General features: G+C 37.1%; 1 long non-coding RNA gene across 1 annotated transcript; it reads left to right on the top strand.

Moving 5' to 3' along the window:
- The first annotated feature begins 1,553 nt into the window (after positions 1-1,553).
- LOC137247058 (uncharacterized) lies at positions 1,554-5,553 on the top strand. The gene is made up of 3 exons (XR_010951767.1): positions 1,554-1,834; positions 5,143-5,287; positions 5,351-5,553. It is a non-coding gene; the product is annotated as an uncharacterized lncRNA (long non-coding RNA).
- The last annotated feature ends 11,048 nt before the right edge of the window (positions 5,554-16,601 follow it).

The raw sequence follows: 16,601 nt of genomic DNA, 5'->3' as shown, positions 1-16,601 counted from the left end.
TTAAAAGGGAGTGGGCCTTAGTTCTATAGGTGTTCGCCTTTTCGAAATAACGCCATAAAGGTGGACCAGGGGTGACTCTAGAATGAGTTTGTAAGATATGGGTATCAAATTAAAGGTATTAATGAGAGTTTTAAAAGGGAGTGGTGGTAGTTGTATATGTGAAGGCGTTTTCCAGATATCGACCAAAATGTGGACCAGGGTGACCCAGAACATCATCTGTTGGATACCGCTACTTTATTTATATATGTAATACCTGGTTTTAAGGGTTTTTTATTTCGTCCTGCAGAACTTTTTCATTTTCTTCTACTTAATATGGTAGGTGTCACAACCATTTTATAAAGTTTTTTCTAAAGTTATATTTCGCGTCAATAAACAAACACCTTACCATATTTCATCCCTTTTTTCGTATTTGGTATAGAATTATGGCATTTTTTTCATTTTTCGTAATTTTCGATATCGAAAAAGTGGGCGTGGTCATAGTCGGATTTCGTTCATTTTTCATACCAAGATAAAGTGAGTTCAGATAAGTACGTGAACTGAGTTTAGTAAAGATATATCGATTTTTGCTCAAGTTATCGTGTTAACGGCCATGCGGAAGGACAGACGGACGACTGTGTATAAAAACTGGGCGTGACATCAACCGATTTCACCCATTTTCACAGAAAACAGTTAACGCCGTAAAATCTATGCCCCTACCAAATTTCAAAAGGATTGGCTAATTTTTGTTCGACTTATGGCGTTAAAAGTATCCTAGACAAATTAAATGAAAAAGGGCGGAGCCATGCCCATTTTTAAATTTTCTTTAATTTTTGTATTTTGTTGCACCATATCATTACTGGAGTTGAATCTTGACATAATTTACTTATATACTGTAAAGATATTAAATTTTTTGTTAAAATTTTACTTTAAAAAAAAAATTCCTTTAAAAGTGGGCGTGGTCCTTCTCCGATTTTGCTAATTTTTATTAAGCGTACATATAGTAATAAGAGTAACGTTCCTGCCAAATTTCATCATGATATCTTCAACGACTGCCAAATTACAGCTTGCAAATTTTTAAATTACCTTCTTTTAAAAGTGGGCGGTGCCACGCCCATTGTCCAAAATTTTACTAATTTTCTATTTTGCGTCATAAGCTCAACTCATCTACCAAGTTTCATCGCTTTATCGGTCTTTTGTAATGAATTATCGCACTTTTTCGGTTTTTCGAAATTTTCGATATCGAAAAAGTGGGCGTGGTTATAGTCCGATATCGTTCATTTTAAATAGCGATCTGAGATGAGTGCTCAGGAACCTACATACCAAATTTCATCAAGATACCTCAAAATTTACTCAAGTTATCGTGTTAACGGACGGACGGACGGACGGACGGACGGACATGGCTCAATCAAATTTTTTTTCGATCCTGATTATTTTGATATATGGAAGTCTATATCTATCTCGATTCCTTTATATATGTACAACCAACCGTTATCCAATCAAACTTAATATACTCTGTGAGCTCTGCTCAACTGAGTATAAAAATTGCAGGTTCTAACTGCTTTACACTTCTTCGCAACTGGTTGTTTTCAACGGCCCGTTGGAGAACAATGGGGCATATCAATGAGCCAGTCGTCTGTAAGCCGCTGTATACATCGCGTAACAAATGCTACAAACTTTACCAATGACTCAAATAGAGCGGCAAGCTGCGAAAGAAATTTTTTCTGCGTCACCTGCACCATTTGTGGGAGGTACTATTATGGCTATTGATTGCACTCATGTGTCGATCATGAGCTCCAGAAATCATGAAGAGGCATATGTAAATCACCATGGATACTATTCAATAAATGTACAAATGGTAAAAGCAATAATTCAAAGAAAGGTATTGTACTTTTTATACTCAGTTGAGCAGAGCTCACAGAGTATATTAAGTTTGATTGGATAACGGTTGGTTGTACATATATAAAGGAATCGAGATAGATATAGACTTCCATATATCAAAATAATCAGGATCGAAAAAAAATTTGATTGAGCCATGTCCGTCCGTCCGTCCGTCCGTCCGTCCGTTAACACGATAACTTGAGTAAATTTTGAGGTATCTTGATGAAATTTGGTATGTAGGTTCCTGAGCACTCATCTCAGATCGCTATTTAAAATGAACGATATCGGACTATAACCACGCCCACTTTTTCGATATCGAAAATTTCGAAAAACCGAAAAAGTGCGATAATTCATTACAAAAGACCGATAAAGCGATGAAACTTGGTAGATGAGTTGAGCTTATGACGCAAAATAGAAAATTAGTAAAATTTTGGACAATGGGCGTGGTACCGCCCACTTTTAAAAGAAGGTAATTTAAAAATTTGCAAGCTGTAATTTGGCAGTCGTTGAAGATATCATGATGAAATTTGGCAGGAACGTTACTCTTATTACTATATGTACGCTTAATAAAAATTAGCAAAATCGGAGAAGGACCACGCCCACTTTTAAAAAAAATTTTTTTTTAAAGTAAAATTTTAACAAAAAATTTAATATCTTTACAGTATATAAGTAAATTATGTCAAGATTCAACTCCAGTAATGATATGGTGCAACAAAATACAAAAATTAAAGAAAATTTAAAAATGGGCGTGGCTCCGCCCTTTTTCATTTAATTTGTCTAGGATACTTTTAACGCCATAAGTCGAACAAAAATTAGCCAATCCTTTTGAAATTTGGTAGGGGCATAGATTTTACGGCGTTAACTGTTTTCTGTGAAAATGGGTGAAATCGGTTGATGTCACGCCCAGTTTTTATACACAGTCGTCCGTCTGTCCTTCCGCATGGCCGTTAACACGATAACTTGAGCAAAAATCGATATATCTTTACTAAACTCAGTTCACGTACTTATCTGAACTCACTTTATCTTGGTATGAAAAATGAACGAAATCCGACTATGACCACGCCCACTTTTTCGATATCGAAAATTACGAAAAATGAAAAAAATGCCATAATTCTATACCAAATACGAAAAAAGGGATGAAATATGGTAAGGTGTTTGTTTATTGACGCGAAATATAACTTTAGAAAAAACTTTATAAAATGGTTGTGACACCTACCATATTAAGTAGAAGAAAATGAAAAAGTTCTGCAGGACGAAATAAAAAACCCTTAAAACCAGGTATTACATATATAAATAAAGTAGCGGTATCCAACAGATGATGTTCTGGGTCACCCTGGTCCACATTTTGGTCGATATCTGGAAAACGCCTTCACATATACAACTACCACCACTCCCTTTTAAAAGTCTCATTAATACCTTTAATTTGATACCCATATCTTACAAACTCATTCTAGAGTCACCCCTGGTCCACATTTATGGCGATATTTCGAAAAGGCGAACAACACCTATAGAACTAAGGCCCACTCCCTTTTAAAATACTCATTAACTCCTTTCGTTTGATACCCATATTGCACAAACGAATTCTAGAGTCACCCCTGGCCCACCTTTATGGCGATATCTCGAAACGGCGTCCACCTATGGAACTAAGGATTACTCCCTTTTAAAATACTCATTAACACCTTTCATTTGATATCCATATCGTACAAACGCATTCTAGAGTCACACATGGTCCATCTTTATGGCGATATCTCGAAAAGGCGTCCACCTATAGAACTAAGGCCCACTCCCTCTTAAAATACTCATTAACTCCTTTGGTTTGATACCCATATTGCACAAGCGAATTCTAGAGTCACCCCTGGTCCACCTTTATGGCGATATCTCAAAAAGGGGTCCACCTAGAGAACTAAGCCCCACGCCCTTATAAAATAATCATTAACACCTTTCATTTGTTACCCATATCATACAAACAAATTCTAAAGTCACCCCTGGTCCACCTTTATGGCGATATCTCGAAAAGGCGAACACCTATGAAACGAAGGCCCACTCCCTTTTAAAAATACTCATTAGCACCTTTGATTTGATACCCATATCGTACAAACAAAGTCTAGAGTCACCCCTGGTCCACCTTTATTGCGATACCTCGAAAATGCGTCCACCTATAGAACTAAGGCCCACTCCCTCTTAAAATACTCATTAACTCCTTTCGTTTGATACCCATATTGCACAAACGAATTCTAGAGTCACCCCTGGCCCACCTTTATGGCAATATCTCGAAACGGCGTCCACCTATAGAACTAAGGCCCACTCCCTTTTAAAATACTCATTAACACCTTTCGTTTGATGCCCATATTGTGCAAACAAATTCTAGGGTCACCCCTGGTCCACCTTTATGGCGATATCTCGAAACGGCGTCCACCTATGGAACTAAGGATTACTCCTTTTAAAATGCTCATTAACACCTTTCATTTGATACCCATATCGTACAAACGCATTCTAGAGTCACCCCTGGTCCACCTTTATTGCGATACCTCGAAAATGCGTCCACCTATAGAACTAAGGCCCACTCCCTCTTAAAATACTCATTAACTCCTTTCGTTTGATACCCATATTGCACAAACGAATTCTAGAGTCACCCCTGGCCCACCTTTATGGCAATATCTCGAAACGGCGTCCACCTATAGAACTAAGGCCCACTCCCTTTTAAAATACTCATTAACACCTTTCGTTTGATGCCCATATTGTGCAAACAAATTCTAGGGTCACCCCTGGTCCACCTTTATGGCGATATCTCGAAACGGCGTCCACCTATGGAACTAAGGATTACTCCTTTTAAAATGCTCATTAACACCTTTCATTTGATACCCATATCGTACAAACGCATTCTAGAGTCACCCCTTGTCCATCTTTATGGCGATATCTCGAAAAGGCGTCCATCTATAGAACTTAAGTCCACGCCCTTTTAAAATACTCATTAATACCTTTCATTTGATACCTATATCCTACAAACGCATTCTAGAGTCAACCCTGATCCACCTTTATGGCTATATCCCTAAATTGCGTCCACCTATAGAACTATGGCCCACTCCCTCATAAAATACTCTTTAATGCCTTTCATTTGATACACATGTCATACAAACACATTCCAGGGTTTCCCTCGGTTCATTTTCCTACATGGTTATTTTCCCTTATGTTGTCACCATAGCTCTCAACTGAGTATGTAATGTTCGGTTACACCCGAACTTAACCTTCCTTACTTGTTTGATTATAATATATTTTTATATACAGATTTTTGACCCCAACCTAAAGATATTGAATGTCAATGCTAAATTCCTAGGAGCAAGGCACGATGCATTTATCTGGAGCTCCTCTGCAGTACGGAAAGTGATGCAGAGAAATTTTGAAAATGGTAGCCGCAACATGTTTTTGATAGGTAAGTGTGTTTAATGCACTGAACTTTCCCAGAAAATAAAATCGCACACAAAACTACTTGCAGGTGACTCTGGATACCCTTTAGAACCCTGGCTGATGACTCCTTTACCTAACCAACCCGAGGGGATCCCAAAATTTCGGTACAATGAGGCATTGTGTAAAGCTTGAAACCCAGTCGAGAGACTTTTTGGTGTTCTCAAAGGAACATGGCGACGCCTATCACAGCAAAGGACTCTTTTGTATCATCCAAGATTTACTGGTAGAATAGTTAACGCATGCGCAGTGTTGCATAACATCCGATTAAGTGAACCCATACACGAGCCTGGCACTGAATACTTAGATCAAAGCCCAAGTGATAGCAATGTTAATCAAGGCGCACCTTCTTCAATAGCGAAACGTGTTCAAGACCGACTTATTGCTAATTACTATACTTAAGTACAGACTTAACAAACTTATAAATAAAAAAATCTACAGCAATGTAAAGCAAACATTTTGGCATTTTATTTTATATTTGGTCTACTTTGGTAGGGAAAACTTCCATCATACCGAACAGTCAAACTTAACAATATCATTTCAATAGAAACGAACTTCGTGTCCTTTAAAATTAAAATAAATACTTATGAGGTTTTAACACAGCTCAATTTTATACATAATACATTTTTTTGAATGTAAAAAATTCATTCATTCGTTTACATAGATCGATTTCTTTTGGAAATTATTTTAAAAGCTACCTTGGTAGTAAAAACTTCGATTCGGTATCGTCAAACTTAACAATATCACTTCAAACAATATCAATAACCCGCTAATCCCGGAGTTTCCATTAAAAAGCCCACCATTCGACTTAACTGGTCGGCTGTGGTACGGCTTCTCCTTTGATTGGTATTAATTGATGACGCCATTCTATTTTAATATGAGAAATTTGTTATGTCGAGAAATATGAAATTAATTCCGCATTTACTTACCTTTTGTTGATAACGCAAACTGTATCTCAAAACTTGCACAATCATAACTTTTAAAAGCAGTTAGTATACGGAATTTGTTTATTTTTGGCATTCCTTTTGTGCTTTTCACATTGTTTAGGTTTCGTTAAGCTGTGCTGCCAACTTTCTACTATTTTAAATGTCTTATCTTGTTTGATTGATTTTCCGACAGGGTGGTTAATGATGTATATTGGAACGATTTTCCGTCATCCCTTGTCAAATTTGGTTTTGAGAAAAACCGGTTTCGGCGTTGTGCCATCATCAGTGACGATTTTCGTTCTGATCTGTTGTTGTCGTTTGTCCTGTATTTATAGTTCGTATGTATATGAGCAGGTATTGTCAAATTGATGCTTGTGTATATTTAGTTATGTGTATGTGCTGTGTGTTCATTCAGAACAGAGGGTGGTTTACTAATCGATTTGTGTGGCTGACTAGGGTAGGTAGAAATCTGTGATTTTAGTCGTTTAACCTTCTTTGTCGGTTTTTTGTTTTGGTGTGTTAATTGTTTTGTGTTTATTTGTTGTTGTGTGTTTGTCTGTTGTACCTGTGTGATTAAGTTGTTTCCTGTATACAAGTTTTAAAGGCTCGAATATTGTGTCAGAAATTGTGTTTATCTGTTCGTTTATTATTCTACCGTCGAATGTTTTCTGATTGTAGATTTCCATGTTTTCGAGTACGCTGAGACGTCGGCCCTTTTCTTGTATGTGAAGAACCCTAACTCTTTTATTGATGTTTGCTGGGGAACATTCATTCTCGACCATGTGATTCGCGAAGTTAGACTCGGGTATAATGTTTGGATTCCGTATTTTTCTGTTGTAATCTCTAATATGTTCTCTGAACCTCGTTCTTATTTGCCGTCCTGTTTGTCCTATGTAACTATGCTGGCATCCGCAGGTAAGCTTGTATACGCCGTGGCTGCTAAACGGATCCTCTGAGTTAATGTTAGTTCTTAGTTTTCGCTCTAGATTGTTCGATGTTTTGAATGCTGTGTTAATGTTGTATTTTTTAAAGAAGTTTGCCAATTTATATGTTGCTTTTCCAGTATATGTCATAGTCGGCCAGCTATTATTTTCCTTTTCATTATTTCTTTTTGGTTCTCCAATTGTCCTTCTGAGCTTATCTACTAGTGCTTTTTATATCCGTTCTTTGCAGCGATATTATATATGACCTGAAGTTCTCTCTTATATGCCTCTTGTGTAAGAGGTGTTCTTTCAAGTCTATGTATCAAGTGCTTTAATGCTGCATTTTTATGTTGTTGAGGGTGATTTGAGGTATAGTTTATTATTGTGTCGGTGGCCGTTGACTTTCTATACATGTCATAGTTAAATCTTTTGGCTTCTTTATCAATATTTATCGTGAGGTCTAGATAGCTGATTCCTCCGTCTTTTCGGTTTCCGTTTTAAATTTTATATTTCCGTGCTGCTTGTTGAGGTACTCCAGTACAAGCTCTTCGTTATTAGTAGTTAAAACGCATATTATGTCATCCACGTATCTAGCATAAAATGACACGCCTAATTTGGACTTCCGCTCCTGTATGTACCTTTCTTCCAGATTTTGCATGAACACTTCCATAAGAATTGCTGATGTGGGGCTTCCCATTCCAAGACCGTTTGTTTGTCTATATATTTTATTGTTGAATTGAAAATAGTTTTGACGTAAAGTGGTTCTTAGCGTATTTGTGATTTGCATACTTTTCACTTTGTTTTTGTGTTATGAACTATTGTTGAGCTAACTATGTCCAAAGTCTCCGATAGTGGTATAGATGGGTATAAATCTTTTATGTCAAAAGATACCAATTTGCCGTTTCTTGTTAGCTCTACGGTCTCGAGTCTCTCTATTAGTTCTGTTGTGTTAGCTATTGCATATTCGTTCCTTAGCTCCAGAGTATCTATAAATATCGTTTTTAAATATTTGGATAGTTTGTAACATGGTGCCGATTTAAAATTAATGATGGGCCTCATTGGCGTGTCCGGCTTGTGGATTTTTGGTAGCGCAACCAGTGGAGTAGCCGAAGGGTTCATTTGAACCAATCTATGTGCCAGGTTAGAATCTACTATATTTGTTGCACTTTTTATAGCAACTTTGATTTGGTTTTGGTATTCATCTGTGTGATCCTCTCTCATTCTACGCATTTCATTTCCTCTATGAGATCCTCGGTTTTGGATATATATTGCTCTTTTTCGATTAGCACAGTAGTGTTTCCTTTGTCCGCTTTCGTTGTGGCAATATTGTTTTTCCTTAGTTTATGATGTAGGTTCTTTATTGTTTTCTCCTCTGTATTCGATTTTTGTCCGTCCTGTGCTTTCACCTCCTTTTTTATGATTTCCCTGCTCATGTGTCTTGCGTGCTCCTGTTCTTCCTGTGGTATCAATGATATTTTGCGATCTCCGCATCTACAATCGCTTGCTCCGTTTTTCTTACTGTATTCTGGTCCATGATATTGTGCTTCAGGCCCTTTTCGAGAAGTTGTACCTCTTCATTGGTAATGGCCACTGTTGTGAGGTTAAAGAACTTGTCATGAAACTGGTGAGTGTTTTGGTTTTGGTTACCCTCTCGTCGTCCTGCCAGCTTGTCCAATTTTCGGTTCAGCGACCTGTATTTTTGTTGTAGTTCCTGATCGACCTCTGTCTTAATGCGGTCGAAACATTCCATTAATGCAGTCGTAGGTAGTTTTCAGCCAATCTTAAATGGATAGATAATAACTCGGCATTTATCTCATCCTTCTTCGAGTATAAGCTTTCCAACTATATTTTAAAAATTTATTATTGCGAGTCGTTAAAACTAAGTTAGTGAATAGTATAATCGATAAGGCAAGCGACAAAATGTTTAATTAAAATCTCGACAAATCGCACCGTTATAAGTCTGTGAATTCCACTACTGGTAATTAATGATACAAATTTGTATAATTATTAACCATATTGAGAGATCTTTAGGGAATTGTTTAGTAAAAAATTGACAGCAGGTGTGTTTTTTAAAGGGTTAATAACTAATTAAATTCACACAAAAATTAAACAGTAAATTATTTTTGATTGCACGATTAATAAATTTATTCGATTACTTTAATAAGTCTAGATAATTTTTAATTACAAATTTTATATAATTATTTGATTAATGTCAATTAAATTTGATTAATATCAATATAAAACTAATACCATTAAATTATTATTCTTGATTAATTAAAATTTTTTTAATTTTCTATTTCATACTTATAATTGAACTTAATGTAATAATTGTTTTGATTATTATTAATTATTTTACTATTTTTATATTTTTGTTTAATTTCAATTATATGATTATTTTTAATTACTTGATTGTTTATAGTCTAAAACAATGATAAATTTTTTGATAATTTTTTTAATGGTCAATAAACATGAATACTTAAATTTTTTTTTATTGAATTAATCACTGAAAACAAAAATGGCAAAGAAATTAATAATTATAAATGTTTATTAATATTAATGAAAAGTTAACAGGTCTATCGGAAGGTGCGCCCAAGTGCATAGTACCACAAAGGTAGTAGCCCTACCATCTTGTAATCGATTTGCTTTGACCACGCGGAACCTTCTACGTCATACAACAACCTCTTTTTATGAGAAGATTCATGATTCATGATTTTTTTATTTTATCATGATTCACCACAGACTAGTGATGCTGAAAATGAGGTTGAGCATCAGCAAATTTTTCCTAACCGGTTTAGTTGTGGGATTTTATTTGATTTCTTCAGCATCTGGATAACAATGATATAGGTAAAATTCGGTAGGAACTCCCGATTAATTTTGCCGGCAGAGGTTACATATTCCATTACTATATCTTAAAATCTTCTACATATATCCCTAAGAATGGGCTGTTGTGACAGAAACGTTTTTAACTACCTTTAATCGGGCTATCCTTTTGTTACAAAAAAGCTCCTGTTCATAGGCGGCGTTCCCCAATGATCCTTGGTCGATCCTCCTATGTGGGACACTATGTATGACGGAGTGTTGCTGCTCAAAGTGAATGGAGTTTAAGACATTGAATTCCTGGATGAGATAGCTCCAACACAAGCATAGCCAGAGTTCAATCGTCGCTTAAGCAATAAAAACTACAGCACACGGAGCAAAACACAGAGGCAATGCTCATATCAAGTAGCAAAAAAAGCAGAGCAACCTGCAGTTAAAAATCTGTGTATTATAGGAGATAAGCGCCTTTCATTCAAAATCCACCTAGAGTATGCAAATGAAAAAGCGTCAAAAATAATATCACCATTAACAGAAATATTGTAAAAAGCACGAGGACTAAGGCAAAAAGACGCTGACGGTGCTTTACGGTGGCACCAGATAATAGAGTACTCACCATGCTTGCGTAGAGGTAAGTCAATGTACCATATTTTCGCGCTCCGATTATGCAGAGCGTTCGGAAAGTCTCAGAAAAGGCGGCACAGCTAATAGCAGAAATATAACTAATCAACATTTGGCATTGAGACAGCGTTGTTTTCTAAAAAGGAAAATCGTACACAAAACTGGCACCAGAGATGGAGTAACTCTGTGAATAAGATGTAGACTACATATTTGAAGAAGATAACACCACCGAGACAATGTTGGGCCATATACTCAAAAGTATTGAAAAATGGACCAAATCATGCGATGGCATCGCACACACAATGGGGTGGTTAAGAAGCCTCGAAAGGCTGTGTCGAAGAAATACCGACTAGGCAACAAAGCAAACCGTACAATCATAGGCACGTTTTGGAGACTAGGCTTCTCTAACCGCGCAAATAAAGCATTGGGGTAAACGACTAATACAGGTTGGATACAAGCCTCTTCACCCGTTCAAACTGCCGAGAGACGCGCTTTGAAAAAGAGACTTTGTTATCTCTAGCCGTTTAGAACGAGATTGGTTTCGGATATCGGAGCGATACACACTTAGGCGAATGTGTTATAAAGTAGCAGGAAATACAATAATTTTATAAGAAAACGTACGAATATTTTGTTTACTATAACATAAGTAGGTTACTATATGTCTGCTATGTCACTTTTATCGAACTACAACGTGACCCCAACGGACGTATAACCTAGTGCTTAACCCACCTCTCTACGGAATACCTTAGAGTAGTAGGAGGGGAGTGGGGGAATGGTTCTAACGTTAGGAGGTCGTTCTCACACTTATGCTTTCTATTCTTAAAAAGAAGCTTTTTAAACCCAACAGAGCATTAGCTGCTGCTGAACGTCATGCAAGAAGCCATATAAAAGAAGAACAAATAGTCACACAACAAGTCAGCTTTTAATATCCTCGCGTCTATAAAAAACGAGAATGCATCGTATTTCCTTTTACACTCGCTCAATTTCTAAGGTAGTCTATCTCTGTGTAAAGCGCCAAATACACGACATGAACATTTCCGCGAACATTCCGCAATCTTATTCGCAGCTTTGGCCATACACCATACGAACTTTTGGCCGAATATTAATTCTCTTTCAGACAGCGATGAATACGGACAACAATTGTGCTGCAGCAATATTGCTCGCTGTGGCAATTAAGCGTAAAAAAAAGAGAGAAGATCGCAAAAAAAGAATTTGGTGCAAAGAATGGTTTAATGTTCGTATGAGCAAGGCAACATTTGACCAACTTTTACAAAAAATTTTGCCATAATCATTATTCTTTTTAATTCTATTACAATAATCTTTGCTTTTTACTTGCCACAATGATGGCAAAGATTTATACATTTCAATAAATACACTCAAAAACTTTTTATTGTCCATTTTACTTTTCCGCGCACGTCTGTTCCGTTCAGAAATTACTACGATTATGAGCTATTTCGCCATACACTCACGAACAGTTCGCGCAAATGTTCGCCAACACCACTACCAAACACCACCATACACGACAGAAAAGGTCGCAGAAACATGACATAACGGGAATGTTCGCGGAAATGTTCGTGTCGTGTATTTGGCGCTTAACTAGGCAATTTGTGTATAAATGAAAAAGTAGCTCACCTTTGTTTTTGTTAGCGTATCTATATTCAAATGATTTTTATGCTCTACTTGCACAATACTAAGTGAGTCGTATGTAAAGAGCTTTCGTGCTGGATCATATGTAAGAGTGAGGACTTTCTAGGCGTTTATAGCACACATAGGAGTATGCATGAATATACTTTTCTATGTGTTCGTATGTCAATAGAACTAAGATCCGTTTTTACGCCATCAGCAGCTATTGTATTAAAAACGCCGTCGATGGTTTTTCCGCTCCCTTCCGTGCAAATTTTCGAAAATTCATTTCTGGCTAACTAACGTGGCATCCCAATCATGCATCCAACTTTCCATTGAGCCAACTTTGAAGCATTAAGTGATTTCTAAATGGGAGAAAAGCTACTACACTTCACTAACACATTAGATTAGTAAGCACGAAGTATATGTCTGTTTACCTTATGGGTGTCTTAATTTTTTGGTGCCGTTATACTGTCATAAGAGTCGCATCCTCATCAGTTAACTAACCGTATTATTGAAATACTTCACCTCAATTTTGTGAACGCTTCGAAGATTTTGAACTATAAACAAGTTCTATATTATTTATATGTAATGTATGACGGAGATAATATTTTAATGTATGCCAACAAAAAAATGTGTAAGCCATTGTAAGAAAAATATTTTTTAAGCCGTCTCTTTGACTCAATCGACGACACGGCTTTTATTGAAATGTTACGCACAGATTATTAAAAGGTTTTAAAGATCTTCTTTCTGATGTGTAAGTTAACGGTATGGGTATATGCAAAGTATAAGCAAGGTAAGCGCAAGCGTAGTCTATGTAAGTAGAAAGCTATATGGAGTATATATGCACTTAAAATGTAAATGTAGACGCAGAATGTGAAATAAGTATGCTGTACGAAGTAATAAAGAATGTAGGCGTAAGTGTAGGTACAATACTGTAGCGTGGTAGCAATGTACATAGTGGAATTGGTAAGATATAAAAGTCGTGTTTGGGGACTTAAACGCCAGGGCGAGCAAAGAAGTTACTTATGGCCCCACAGTCGGAAAGTTCAGCTACACAATGAAACCAATGGTCATGTCCAGCATAAGGTACATGCATAAAAATAAAACCAACATGCTACATGGCAACCCCCCAATCGAAATACACGCAATCAGATCTACCTAATTGCAGTATACGGACGGCATACTTCTAGCTACTTGGATTACTATCTCGTTGCAGCCCGCCACCGCGCAAGGAGCAAGAAATACGAAGAACATTTAGTCGTTGAAAGGCTGAAATCGTAACAAAGAGCACAAGTCAACCCGATAGAATGCAAGAACAGTGCGATCATACCTCTAACACATTTTGCACCGCCACTGAGGAAAATACTGGTTACCGAAGACTACGGAAAAAAAATGTCACGATGAAGAACACCACCTTGCAACTTAGGGAAAATAGGCTGCTTGCAGGGCTACGTCAAAAGCGGGGGCAACAATTATAGAGTGTGAACGCCATCGCGGGTGGAAAAGGGAAATGAGACGCCTTTAAAAGAAGACAAAATCAGAGGCAGAAAGGCTTGTTCTCGCGATCTTGCTGGAAGCCTATCGATAAATTCAAATAAGAGTTAAATGAAGTGTGCGTTTTTTGGCGGTCATACATATGTGTAATCTCCTATCATATTTTGTTTGAGGCTTCGTCTTTACCCTTCACTAGTCTACGTTACAGCTGCCATACCTTAAGCTCCAAGTAAACAAATTCCTTCTTTTACTATGTCTTCTTAAGAGCATTTTTTTTTGCATTACTGCGCCTTAAACAAATATTTATACATTTTATGTAGACCAGATTGTTTAACATATTTTCAATATCATAATTATGCTGGGGGCGCAATGCATTCAAGCGTTAGCCTAATTAATTTTTGTCTTATTAATTTATGTTTTTAATTAATCATATTTAATTTCCTACTCGCTGGTATTTAGCTGCGGATTATAAATAATTGATGCGCTACTCATACGCTACAATTTTAATTAGTTCTAATTTAAGTATAATCACTGCAACTGTTCTCATTTTTCCATATTTAACGCCAATAGGAAGCAGCAAGGGAAGTTGTGTTTTCCTCCACCTGACTCCTAACTCAGTGGAGATCGATAAATGTACTTTTATATCGGAGCGTCTTTGTTCGTCATTATACCTCCTCTGATATTCGCCATCGATACCGACATATCGGATAGGACCATAAATCTTACATTGCCCTTGAACACTCCAAGAGCCATCTCCTCTTCTCTCGACACCTTCAATGATTCCGAGACATTCATCATTATAGGTATGATGAGTGCATTGTAGAGCATGATTTTTGTTCAGCAAGAGGGGAGTTTAATTCGCAATTGCCTACTTGCGCTCTTGCCAGAGCTATTCTGAATATTAGTCTAAACTCAGCCCACATAAGACTACTTGTGCATTCCCACACACAGCATGCATCATACCAAGGCATATAATATTAAGTCAGCGGCGGAGGCCAAATGCTGTATATGCGTTTCTATTTACCACTTCGTAGATGTACTGAAATCGGCAAAGAAACCCCCAAACCGTTTAGCACATTGCATCATATTTTCAAGATATACAGCCGAAACCTCTGTCAAATGCTGTATCATGACAGTTTAACCTCTGAGGCTCTTAGCAAATGCGACTCTGCTGGTAAACATTGTGGCATCCGCATCTGTCGCAGAAATTCAGAGTTACATTAACTTCCGTGCTGCAGTTTGCCAAACTCAAATTCAGTTCACGCCAAGATCTATGAAATTTTATTTTCCCAACTGATGAAATGGTAACAACGTCAAATTTGAATAATATTATTAAGATATAAAGATTATGACCAACCTGACCTTCCGAAACGGTCATATATTCGACTCATTTTTTCGCAAATTTCCATAAGATCAATAATTTTGATTCGTACCTCCACGTATGAAAATGTTAACAATTGTTGAATAACAGTTACGTTTAAAAAGTTTTCGCTACTTTTATTTTTTATATCAACTTTTCCGATACGGTGCTCGTTTTCCTTTTTCTTCTATCGCCGCTCCTTGTTGTAATTCTGTTTTCACTATAAATCTGCAAAATTGGCCCTGCGATGATAAGAAGGACATATTAAACTAAACGTCTTACCAATCCAATAGAGCTTTTTTGGGCTTATGCTGATCTTAGATTGCTGTATATGGCTATTGTTTTTCCCGGAATGGTTATAAGTTCATACAGAAATAGCCTAAATGGTTATGAAGTTAAGAAACGTCATAAAGTAAATTGATATTTTGGCCATTTGAAGTGGTAATAACATCAATTGATCTTTCGTGGGCTTATCTTAAGATAAACAACCAAATAATAGAAATCAAGTTGACGAGCGTAATACAAAACACAGCTTCCACAACCCAAATGCCATTACCCTCTACCAGAGGCAAATTTCCTTACAAATATGAATAAATCATACGCATATTAAGCAGGCTGGGCTTTGGCGAAAGAAGTTCCTCGTGAAACTTGAGAGTGCGGACGAAATGATATAGAAGGTTCAGCATACTTATATTTAATCGTTTTCGGGATGGTCTGGTACATTAAAGGTGTTTGTTACCGGAACGTATCAAACCTATATCTGACAACATCGGTAATACTCCCCAAAACATTTGGGAAGTATTCTATTTTGTTACAATAGGAAGCAGACGGAAACAGCTAAACCTATAGACAATCCGGTGGGGAGCACAATGATTGCATATATATTGAATGCGGATTGTGACCAATGCTCAGTCTTTCATATTTTATACGATTATTATTATCATTAGGTCTGTATGCACTCTGACCTTTATTTAAATCTATTGTGCTTGAACTTTCAGCCTATTACTGTATTTGGAGACTTTTAATGTATAAAAGGACCTCGTCAGGCCTTTAACTCCTTATAAGGCGGGATAAAGAGCCACACTACCTTGAGGGGAGAGTCTCTGCCTTTCCAGAGCGATACATTTGTGGAGAATGTGAAACAAAGTTTCATTCACCATCTCACACAAAGCAAAAGGTATGTGTATCGGATAGAATTCACGTACTTAGCTGATATCGTAGGCTACAGTGTCCGGTATAGTACCCTATGAGATTAAGAGTATGACATGTATTTGCTCTGAGCATTCAACCTAGTGTTGACTTAACTGCTTTATTTCCTAGTTACTTATGGTTTCCCTGGTGTGTTCCTTTGTGGCGAACGAGGCAACTGAGGGTATAAAAGCAGCATAAGCTAAGTAATATTCAATAAGTTTGATTTTAAAACGCTGTAAGTGAAGAAGTGGCGGTCGCTGTGGTGTGATGGTAGCGTGCTCCGCCATCCACACCGAAGATCCTGGGTTCACGCCCCGGGAAAGACAA

This window comes from Eurosta solidaginis, chromosome 3 (genome assembly GCF_040869045.1).
Source record: "Eurosta solidaginis isolate ZX-2024a chromosome 3, ASM4086904v1, whole genome shotgun sequence".
Classification (NCBI taxonomy): Eukaryota; Metazoa; Arthropoda; class Insecta; order Diptera; family Tephritidae; genus Eurosta; species Eurosta solidaginis.
This window is presented reverse-complemented; position numbering and strand designations above follow the sequence as displayed.